General features: G+C 46.6%; 1 protein-coding gene across 1 annotated transcript in view; it reads right to left on the bottom strand.

Annotated features, from left to right (window-relative positions):
• Positions 1-12,500, bottom strand: part of ttc12 (tetratricopeptide repeat domain 12) — a 56,125-nt gene that overhangs the window by 29,208 nt on the left and 14,417 nt on the right. The window lies entirely within an intron of this gene.

The raw sequence follows: 12,500 nt of genomic DNA, 5'->3' as shown, positions 1-12,500 counted from the left end.
ATAATCTCCAAATTCCAATTAAAATCTGGCTTAAAATATTTGACAGTGTCATCCAGCCCATTGCGCTGTATGCAGGGTTGGGTAGTAACGGATTACATGTAATCTGGATTACGTAATCAGATTACAAAAATCAAGTAACTATAATCAGCCCAGATTACAATAAAAAAATTGTGTAATCAGATTACAGTTACATTGTTGGGGATTACCTGATTACATTTTATCATGCAAGCAATGCAACTTTTTAATGATAGCCTAGTTAGCTTTTAATTCGACAAGCTTCGGGCTTGCCGGTTCGATCCCCGACCAGTAGAAAAAATGTGGGCGGGGGAAGTGGTTGAGCACTGCTCTCCCATGCCCACATCCACGGCTGAAGTGCCCTTGAGTAAGGCACCTAACCCCTCATTGATCCCAGAGCACCGTTGTAGCAGACAGCTCACTGCTCCGGGTTGGTGTGTGCTTCACCTCACTGTGTGCTCATTGTGTGCTTCACCTCACTGTGTGTTCACTGTGCTTCACTAATTCGCGGATTGGGAGACCAAATTTCCCTCACAGGATCAAAATAGTATCTATACTTACTAACTTATTTACTATTGGGGCAGGTCTCTCGGCACACTGCCTGATCTTTTCCTCCTAATCTTAATGTAGCCTCTTGTTTTAGTGTTACCGTTTACTTTGAGAAAGTCACCAGGTCCCCCTGGTTGAAAAACATCCCAAAGGAATAATTTTCTCACCCCCACAATTGAAATGGACATGGTGTCATTCAATCTCAGGCCATGTCCCTGGGTCAAAAAAATCCAGCGAAAGCTAAATTCATTGTCCAGGTGTGCCCTTATAAAGGTTAAGCTGAGTTGTGCATGTTTGGAGAATAGTGATCCATGATCACATCCATGACTAAGTGATCAATTTTGGGATGGGGAAAATTTCAACCACCAAAATACCACCCCCAAAGTGGAGAATAGCTATAGAAATGTATTAGTTTTGGGTGTTTTTCAGACAATGGGACCTGGTGACCTCAAAATAAATGGTAACACTAAAACAAGGGGTTTAAGATTTTTTGAGGAAAAGATCAGTTAATTCACACAGGAATGCTTTACTGAATAGAATGAGAATTCTTTCATCAATTCAGTGGTGGTGTCTTTTACTTAAGGGACATATTTATTGAAGTAATCTAAAAGTAATCCAAAAGTAATCAGATTACGTTACATGTTTTTGGTAATCCTGATTACGTTACTGATTACAAAAATTGCCATGTAATTTGTAGTCAGTAATGGATTACATTTCAAAGTAATCTGACCCAACCCTGGCTGTATGGTAGTGAAGTATGGGGTCCACTCAGTCATCATAGCTATACTCACTGGGACAAACACACAATAGAATCCCTACATGCTGATTTCTGCAGATACATTCTACAAGTACAGAGAAAAATATGAAGGTATATTGGGTGCAAAAGTGGCGAGCACATTTAACTGCAGATTTTGCATGTGCACACTAAAGTCGTGATTGTGTAACAGTAAAGTTGTAGTTGTACATATTTTTTTATATTTTGTTAACACAAAATAGGGGCTACGGGTTCACAAATCCTTTTTACAGGTACACAAATCCTATCCTGTGAGTCACAAATTTCAAGAGTCATGCACTCGACACTTTTGCTCCAAACGTTGCAGCGCAGTTGGTGCGAAACACATTTGCACATCCGTGTTTCATAATCTGAGAACATGCACAACATTCGTGCATTTGTAAACCCAAATGTGAACTAATGCATCCGAAGTTGTGCATCTGTGAAATAATTTCTCATTAATACAATTCTACAGATCGCTTTGATTTTCTTGCACGACTACAAGTCATTTGATACAAGTGCTCGAATCTGCTTCTACGAGTGACGAGTGACTTTTGCTCCTGGCTAGGTGATATAATAGGAGCAAAAAGATTTGTATGTGTGCACGTCGAGCGAATCGATCAAGAAAACAAGGCTGCCGGATCTGGATCCAGGATCGCGCTCAGACTACCACTGCCTGCTCATAAGGTAAGTAACATGATAATAATATGAAGAAAGTTATCTTGTTTGTTGGTTTACATTATCATGACAGCTATGTTTAGCTTAGCTTACCTGCTTGCTAAATCCTCCAGTGCCAGATCAAGCTAGCTAGCTATCGCTAGATAAATAACTAGTTTAGAAGTACAGAAATATAACACTGCCCGTCCAAAATCGTTAGGACACATAATCTGACACAATCGTTCAATTTTCGAACACACCGCAACAAATATTTTTTCCTCGCTTTGTGCAAAGAAAAACTATAAATCGTGTGTCCTTCATTGATAAGGAAACATGCTGAGGTTACTTACTTTATGAGCAGGCAATGGTAATCTGAGCGCAATCCAGGATCCAGATCCGGCCGCCTTGTTTTCTCGATCGACTGCTCGACGTGCACACATACAAATCTTTTTGCTCCTATTATATCACCTAGCCAGGAGCAAAAGTCACTCGTAGAAGCAGATTCGAGCACTTGTATCAATTGACTTGTAGTCGTGCAAGAAAATCAAAGCGATCTGTAGAATTTTATTAATGAGAAATTATTTCACAGATGCACAACTTCGGATGCATTAGTTCACATTTGGGTTTACAAATGCACGAATGCTGTGCATGTTCTCAGATTATGAAACACGGATGTGCAAATGTGTTTCACACCAACTGCGCTGCAACGTTTGGAGCAAAAGTGTCGAGTGCATGACTCTTGAAATTTGTGACTCACAGGATAGGATTTGTGTACCTGTAAAAAGGATTTGTGAACCCGTAGCCCCTATTTTGTGTTAACAAGATATAAAAAAATATGTACAACTTCAACTTTACTGTTACACATTTACAACTTTAGTGTGCACATGCAAAATCTGCAGTTAAATGTGCTCGCCACTTTTGCACCCAATATACCTTCATAGAAAAACACCAACAAATGCATGTAGAGCTGAATTAGGTAGATACCCACTAATCAATTAACATCAACAAAAGAGCACTCAATTTTCTGTATCACCTTAAATCGATGGTTACGTATGTAACCGCGGTTCTATGAATTTCGGATGACCGCCAGAGGCGGTGCTTTCAGCACCTGGATTTACATCACATGCACGTGCAGGTCGAGTGTTTATATCAACAAAGTCACTCGTGACATGGGGTGACGCATGACCCCGCCCCGGTACTTAAGGTGCGCTCACCCCGGAAGTGACCTCTTGGCAATCTTCTTGTCCGCCTTCCGAGTGACTGCCAAGCTCTGGCAGTCATCTGAAATTCATAGAACCGCGGTTACATACGTAACTATCGTTCTATTTCATTTCTACTGACCGCCAGAGGCGGTGCTTCAGCACCTGGATGACAAATACCAACAGGGTCACGAGGAAGATCTACATACCCTTTTAATGGCTTGAGAGGGCGGCTGTGGCTACGAGGTTCGTGGCCACATTGACCCTATAAAACCTTGCAAATGTGCAAGTCGACGCCCATGAGGCCGCCATGCATATGTCAGAAAGTGGGACTCCGCGTAGTACTGCCCATGACGCAGCCACACTCCGAGTCGAGTGACCACGAACGCGAGGTGGAACCGGTAAGCCATTATCAGAGTAGGCATAGCTGATTGCCTCCACGATCCACTTGGATAGCCGTTGCTTGGACAAAGCCAGGCCCCGCGCATGTCCAGTGTGGCAGATGAATAATGAATCTGACTGCCGGAGGGCAGCGGTCTGTTCAATATAGGCTTTCAATACTCGGACTGGGCATAGAAGAATGTCACCTTGCCCCGGTTCCTCCCCCTGGGCTGGGGGCTCGAATGCTCCCAGACTGAGCGGCTGGTTAGCATACGTTGCAGAGAAGGTTTTGGGTAAAAATGCCGGGTTCGGCCACAGGGTCACCCCTGTGCCATCGGAACTCCATTGTAGGCACTCCCGGCTGACAGACAGCGCGTGTAGCTCCCCCACTCTCTTCGCCGATGACATGGCTAGGAGAAAAGCCGTCTTCAAAGACAACCATTTTAATCCTGACCTCCCCAGAGGTTCGAACGGGTGACGACACAGTGCCTTCAGCACCAGCGGTAAGTCCCAGGAAGGTATTATCCTTCTTTGAAGGGGCCTCAGTCGCTGAGCACCCTTGAGAAAACGGGTCACCAGACTATGGGATCCCACTGTAACTCCCTCTACCTTGTTATGCCTAGCTGATATTGCAGCTACATACACCTTGATAGTGGATGCCGCCAGTCCGTCATCAAACCGTGATTGTAGAAAACTGAGGATAGCCGTATCGGGCAACGTGTTGGCTCCTGTCCATGTTCTTGGCACCATTGTATAAAAAGCTTCCACCTATTAGCGTAAAGCGCATTAGTGGAGGGTGCCCGTGAGTTGTGGATAGTCTGTACCACTGCAGGGTCACATGCCCCTAGCAGTGGTTCAGGCCCTTCAGAGGCCACACCCAAAGTTGCAATCGTGCTGGGTTCGGATGCCAGATCCGGCAACCCAGCTGAGAGAGGAGGTCTGTGCGCACAGGGAGACGCCAAGGCTGTCCGTCCAGCAGGCTGTATAGCACCGGGAACCAGACTCTCCCTGGCCACCTGGGGGCTACAAGCAGCACTTGGTGGCCCTCCCGGAGAATCTTCTCTAGAGTGGGTAGTATGAGCGGGAGTGGGGGGAATGCATACAGGAGCTGCTGGGGCCACCCATGCGCCGGTGCATCCTGGCCCAAGGGGCTTGTTGACTCCCTGAGTGAGAACCAGAGGGGGCAGTGTGTTGTGGTTTGAGAGGCGAAAAGATCCACCTCCGCTCTGCCATATTGGTGCCAGATGGCGTGCACCACTTCTAGGTTCAGCCTCCATTCCCCTGGATCGGGTTGTTGCCTGGACAAGAAGTCCGCCGTGACATTCCGTGTGCCTGGGATGTGCATTGCCCTCAGGCTCAATAGCTGAGGGTAGGCCCATGAGAGTAGCTGCTGAATCAGCCTCAGGGACGCTAGAGACCTTGTGCTCCCCTGGTGGTTGATATGGTAAACCACTGACATGTTGTCTGTCCTTACAAGGACATGTCTCCCTGCTAAGACTGGCAGGAAATGCTCGAGAGCAAGAGCGACTGCCTGTAGCTCCAACACATTTATGTGTTGTTCCCTCTGTCAAGGGTCCCATGTGCCTTGGGCAGTTCTGCACTGCCAAACAGCCCCCCATCCGGCCAGGGATGCGTCGGTCTCTACCACTTCTCTGCGATAAGGTATGATCCCTAAACGAACCCCGGCAGTCAGGAACGAACGCTCCTTCCATGGCTGTAACCCTTTTAGGCAACTGGCGGTAACAGTCACCAGTCTGTGCCTGTGGTGCTTTGGATGCAACCCTAGCCTGTTCATCCATATTTGGAGAGGCCTCAAAGAAAGGAGGCCCAGGGGGACAACGGAAGAAGCTGCCGTAAGCATGCCCAACAGCGCCTGGAAGGACCTGAGCGTCAGAGCTCGGCCTCTTCTGAATCGCACTATGCGGAGGAGAATCTCGCCTACCCTCCTCTGAGATGGGGTCGCCCTCATTGTCTGCGAGTCCAGTTCGATTCCAATGAACACCGTCTGCTGGCTGGGGATTAGGGAGCTCTTCCCGAAATTCACAGTTAGCCCTAGCCTGGTGACATGAGCGACTAGTAGGGCTGAGTCCCTTAATGCCTCTGCCCTTGTCTGGGAACAGAGAAGCCAATCGTCTAGGTAAGGAAGGATGCGCATACCTCTGCCTTGAAGCGGAGCCAGGGCTGCCACAGCAAATCTTGTGAAGGTCCGGGGGGCCAGAGAGATTCCGTATGGCAGGACCCGGAACTGGTAAGACCTCCCCTCGAAAGCGAAGCGGAGGAATTGTCTGTGGTGAAGTGCAATTGGAATATGAAAATATGCATCTTTCAGATCTATGGTTGTAAACCAGACGTCTTGCTTGACGCTTTGTAATACCTCTGCTATGTGAAGCATATGGAATTTGAATACCTTTAGATGGCTGTTCAACTGCCTTAGATCCAGTATGGGGCGAAGTCCACCCCCCTTCTTTGGAATTAAAAAATATGTGGAATAGAACCCACTGTCTTGTGATGGTGGCCCTAGTTGCTCGATGGCCCTCTTTTCCAGGAGGGCCCGAACCTCCTGGCGCAGGGCCAGAGCCTTGCCCTGGTCCTTCATCACAGTCATTTTGACCCCTTGAAACCTCGGCGGTCGGTGCTTGAACTGGATGGTGTATCCTTTTGACAGGGTTGACACTACCCAGGGGTCTGCTGTATTCGCTTCCCAGTAATTGAGCTGTTCTCTGGTCGGCCTGAAGACGTCACTGTCTACCTCCTCGGCCCCTCCTACTCCGAAAGGGCGATATTCAGGCGTGCGCCGTTCCCTGTGAGAGGGCTGGTTGTCAGCAGGCCGGCGAAACCGCTCTGGCCTTGTTGCCCCCTGTGCAAAGGTCCGCCTTATTGGCTGAAGAGTATCACCCGCCGTATCGGGCCTCTGTCCCCGAACGGATGCACGTCGCAGGCTAGCAAACTGCTGCCTGGTTTGCGTTACCTGTAGGCTGCGTTCGAGCATTTGCTGTGCGGCAGGCCCAAAGAGTTGTCCAGGAACCACCGTGAGACAACGAAGGGCTTTCCTGCAGGGCTCAGACAATGGTGACTGAGCCAGCCATATCTGTCGCCGTTTCAGGGTCGACATTAGTCTCCCCAGTTCCCTTGTCATGTACCCAAATGCTTTCAGTGAGGCCTCACTCAGCACTCCTGCCGACTGGTCTGCTCCAGAGGACTGGAGGGTCTGTGACAGGGACAGTATAAGGTGCGACATTGAGTTGCCTATGCGCGCAACCCGCGCCGCTGAGTCATAGCTCTTCCCAATAAGCTCGTCAGTCAGGCGACACTGTGGCCGGGGACAACGTGCATCTGGCCTTAATGCCTCATCAGGTGAAAGGATAAGGGCGGCAAGTGCCGGCTCTATACACGGCATGCGGTCCAGCCCATGACTGGCTGCATCCTGCATACTAGCCAGGGTTCTGCAGTCGCTGGGGAGATGGGAGAAACGTCTGGGGTCAGCCCAGCATCTCTGTAACTCCTCAATGAAAGGAGCTGAAGGAGGCACGCTAAAAGATGCAGTAGAAGGGGCCTGCTTGAAAAAAGCGCTCTGCATACCTACCTGCGATGGTGCTGCATCTAAGCCCAGGCGTGCCAGCGCTATCTTCACAGCGGGTTTGATCGCTGATGTGTGGCTAGCAACTGAGCCCTTCAGTGAGCTGTGTCCAGAAGCATCCTGGGTGTAAGAGCCATAAGACCCTGCATCTCCCAGATCATCTGCCCACTCATCAACCGTCGATAGGCTCTCCGAGGCCCTGATAGAGAGCACATCCTCCCCTCGGGCACCCCCAGCTGGGGACAGCACAGGGGGCTGCTCTGATGAAGACCTTGAAGCGGCTGCTGCGTGATCGCCAGCAGGCTGTGCTCCCGGACCTTGTAGATTAAGGAGCATCGCTTTAATCTGAGCGAACTCCGAAGCCATGTCTTCTACCTTCTGGTTTAAAGGATCTGGCCTAGGGAGTTTAAGCCTCCTTTTAGCAGGGGCCTCCCGTGTGTCTGCTCTGCGTTTCCGCGCTTTTGGGGACCCTATGCGGCTCCTTGCAGGGGGTGGTTGGGAGTTTAACCCACATTCTAGTTGGGCTAGCCTAGCAGTCCTTGCAGCTACGCTCAGGCAACTGCAATTCATGCAAGCCTGGTCTGTCAAACCCTGCCTTAAGTGTTCCATGCCCAGACAGCTTGGACACTTATCGTGGCCATCCTCCGGTTCCAGAGGGGCCCGGCAGTCTACACAAATCATAAACATGCCTCAAAAAATAGCTTAGTTCACAAATTAACGGTTGGCCTATACTACCAACAACCAACAACCAACAAACACAAAATCAAGGAGGCTATCAAACGCAGTAGGCTAAACAAATATGCGCAAATAAGGAGCAAACACACGCTCACCGCGCCGCCTTAGTTTATAAATAAGAAACAGAAGAGAGCGTTTGAAAACGCGAACAAACAATATCATAAACGTGAAATTAACACTTCCAATACAAAAGCGGAATTCGCTTGAATTCTAACTCACTTAGGAAGACGTTGCGGAAAACACAAGATCCGTCATTAACTCAAGAAGCCTGCGAGACCGCGAAGGCATTTCATTAAACAAAAATGTATTTAAGGCACCCTGAATCGCTTAGAGGGCGAAAAAACACCCAAACGATTCCACATAGGCCTAGTTGCCGCAGTAGAGCGAGCTCACTCGTAACGGTATCAATAAAGAAAAGTGTACTTACCGATCATAATAGAAAGTCACGTAGACAAATCGCAGTCTTATAAGAGGGAAAGAAAATCACAGCTCCAACCGTACGGTTTGAAAAGACTCCAGCGTTCGTCCACGAAAATTATGCTAACACTCTAAACAACCTGCTTCCACACGAGAAGATTTCAAGAGGTCACTTCCGGGGTGAGCGCACCTAAAGTACCGGGGCGGGGTCATGCGTCACCCCATGCAGAGAATGTCTAATAAGGAGAGAACTGCCACTCTCGGAAAACTTCCGGTTTCTGAACTGGTTGCAGTTCCTTCTGTGGTTCCACATGAGGGCGCTCGTCCACGAGTGCAGAATGCATGGAGGTCTATGGAGCTGTACCCCTCAAAATCCACTTTTCTCGGGATATCATTTTTTTTCAAGTAATTTGAGTATTGTATTCGAAAGGGGAGGCAAAGAAAATACACTTGGTTGAGTATTATATTTTTTAAAGTCACTTAATTGTTCTAAAAAGCCTTTCAAATGTGTCAATGATGTCATTCATTAGCACAATGCTAGCGTGTTATGTGCAACAACGACCCAACCTGTAAGAAATCAAAAGGACATACAGTAAGTACTCGTTCATTCAACTTTTGACCTATAACCCATGTTGAAGTTATACAAACTACAATCAAATCTGAGATTTGTCAATGACAATCAGGTGAAAGAGACAAATTTAGCCGTCTAGCTCCATTGACTCCCATTTATTCTGCACTCATGGCGATCGCCCCCAGTGGAACTCTGGTGGAACTGCATCCAAAAATCGGTACAATGGGACTTAAAGGAACACGCCACACAAAATCAGTAGTGATATATGTTCTTACCGTAACTTTCACGAGTTGAGTCATACCTCTCCCGCGCCGGTAGGTGCACTCAAACGCTCTGTCGCGCGGCGCGAATGTGTTAGCATGTTGCTATGCTAGCGGGCTCTGCCGTGGCCGTAGAGAGAGGCACATAGCAGTATTCAAACACCTCCACGTTTTACCTACTTAAATACAGTTGCACAAGTAGTTGATGAAAAATGTTAGGGCACACAACATGAAACGTGACCATTTTCCAAGCGAATAAACATGAGAACTACGATGTGTGGCGCAATAGCACTTGGGAGTACTTCGACCTAGCGTGGTAATATTATTAACACCTAATTGTAGATCCTATCCACCACAGAGTTTAGAATCCATGCTGGATCGACCCTCAGCCTCTCCCTCCCCTCTGAGCGAGAGAGGCACACACACTAGAGGTGGTGGCTGGTTGTTTTAATGTAGGCTATATGGGTGATGCAGCGCTGCTGACGTGAGGCTAGAAAGCCCTTGCCTGTTCTAGAAAGACTGATCTAATGCAGCAAATATATTAAAAGGCAAAAGTCGTACATTGGCTAGGCCTATCCCCAGAATATCAGCAGCAAACTCAGTCTCTGTCGCGCAAAACAGTCTCCAAATAAAACGCACATCGGCCTGTTGCCTATTCTGCCAGCTTGTGACAATATATCGTCCAAAATGCTTGATTGCATTGCATTCTCCACATTTTTAGCTACATTTTCATGTACCACATCAGCATTTTTGTTCAGTGAATCTTTTGTAAATTGCTTTACAATTACCGTCGGGCCCTTGTCAGCAGACTTCGGCTTGCCTCTTGCCATATTCACTCCTTGTCTTCCGATGTCATTTCTGAGTCATCTACAGATGTTCACCTCCCTAAATAGAACCAACTTCAACCTGTGTTATATCCTAGATGAGACTGCCTGGGTTATTTTGTTTAGATATTAGCCTATATATAAAACACATAATTGTAGCCTACCATTCAGGGAATAGGCATTTAAAAGAGAGACAGAGAGTGATATGACTAAGAAATGACATCGGGCGATGGCAGTGCGAGATGTTCAGAACGTAAGAGCTAAAACTTCTACAAACTCACTAACATCCACAGCGGAAAAAGAAGGTAAGAAAAATAGTCGGAAAACTTAGATGTGTAAGGCAAGCAAGCAAGTTTGGCGGTTGTTACTAAAAATGTGAACATGCACGTTGCATTGTTGTGCGGTGGACTTTCAGAATGAATGGAGTCGGAGTTTCTTTAATATCGAGGCGTCATATTTGTCCGATGGCCTGCTATAAAATTAATTGCGATGTCTGTCTGAAAAAGACGCGCTCGTGCAGTCAAAATGAATGGGAGTCTTCAGAACAGGCTTGTCAGTCAACCTGACATAACAGTGTGTAAAGTAGCCTATAATGTGAATGACTTGTTATTTTATCAAGGATTTCTTTCTTTTTGCAAAAAATAAAGTACAATAGGCATTAATTAGTTGGCCAGGAGCATGCTGAAATTATGTGGCAAATTGCGTTTTTTATTACAATGATAAAATTGTAAAAGGACGTGACCGAAGCTGAGGCAAGCCAGGCAATAGGCCTATAGGCCCGACGGTAATTGTAAAGCAATTTACAAAAGATTCACTGAACAAAAATGCTGATGTGGTACATGAAAATGTAGCTAAAAATGTGGAGAATGCAATGCAATCAAGCATTTTGGACGATATATTGTCACAAGCTGGCAGAATAGGCAACAGGCCGATGTGCGTTTTATTTGGAGACTGTTTTGCGCGACAGAGACTGAGTTTGCTGCTGATATTCTGGGGATAGGCCTAGCCAATGTACGACTTTTGCCTTTTAATATATTTGCTGCATTAGATCAGTCTTTCTAGAACAGGCAAGGGCTTTCTAGCCTCACGTCAGCAGCGCTGCATCACCCATATAGCCTACATTAAAACAACCAGCCACCACCTCTAGTGTGTGTGCCTCTCTCGCTCAGAGGGGAGGGAGAGGCTGAGGGTCGATCCAGCATGGATTCTAAACTCTGTGGTGGATAGGATCTACAATTAGGTGTTAATAATATTACCACGCTAGGTCGAAGTACTCCCAAGTGCTATTGCGCCACACATTGTAGTTCTCATGTTTATTCGCTTGGAAAATCGTCACGTTTCATGTTGTGTGCCCTAACATTTTTCATCAACTACTCCTGCAACTGTATTTAAGTAGGTAAAACGTGGAGGTGTTTGAATACTGCTATGTGCCTCTCTCTACGGGCACGGCAGAGCCCGCTAGCATAGCAACATGCTAACACCTTCGCGCCGCGCGACAGAGCGTTTGAGTGCACCTACCGACGCGGGAGAGGTACGACTCAACTCGTGAAAGTTACGGTAAGAACATATATCACTACTGATTTTGGGTGGCGTGTTCCTTTAATACGGAGTGGCAAGGCTCTCCGTAGACGGGCTCTGCCCCATGTCATGAGTGACTTTGTTGATATAAACACTCGACCTGCACGTGCATGTGATGGAAATCAAGGTGCTGAAAGCACAGTAGAAATGAAATAGAACCAGCCCACAAGACACCCTTCATTCTAAAGTCCTCCAAACCCAAGAGCTGAACCCAGAAAAAAGTCCCCTACACCAGTTGTTGCAGAGACTAACTGCCTTACCACACACCCACTCTGATCAATCTCACAACAACACTGTTTTCCAAAAACCAATCAGAGTAAACCAAATTATGAAACAATGTAAAGAAGCCTATTTGGAATATTGGAAAGAAGAAACTTAAAATCAAAGTAGATTACAATGCTATCTGTCCCTAAACCGAGAATATAAATTAGCAGAATATCTTAATACTGTCAGAGATAGAAAACAGAGACTGACCCTAACCAAATACAGGCTAAGTGACCACAAATTGGAAATCGAAAAAGGAAGACTCAGAAAATCATGGCAACCAAAAGAACACAGAACATGTGGTTACTGCATGACAGGTGAGGTCGAGACAGAGATGCACTTCCTCCTACAATGTACATCCTTCAATCAAACAAGAAACCTTTTCTTCAACAAATTTAACTCAGAAATTCCTAATTTTAATGAACTTAATGACATATCAAAATTAAAGATATTATTAGGAGAAGGAGATACAGCATATCTTGCTGCCCAATATGTATCAACATGCCACAATCTGAGGGACAATGAGTGATTGTCACACACACAGACACATGCAGACAGGTGCGCACACACGCGCACACACACACACACACACACACACAACACACATACACAAACACACACACACACACACAAACACACACATACACACACACACACTGCATCATATACTACATTTTACTTTATTTTACCTATTTATTTTA

Source organism: Alosa pseudoharengus, unplaced genomic scaffold (assembly GCF_046254945.1).
Source record: "Alosa pseudoharengus isolate Yale_2024_CS ecotype anadromous, Long Island Sound unplaced genomic scaffold, YU_APseudo_1.1 YU_APseudo_1.1_scf_18, whole genome shotgun sequence".
Taxonomy (NCBI): Eukaryota; Metazoa; Chordata; class Actinopteri; order Clupeiformes; family Clupeidae; genus Alosa; species Alosa pseudoharengus.
The sequence above is the reverse complement of the archived record's forward strand: the minus strand, read 5'-3'. Positions and strand labels throughout refer to the sequence as shown.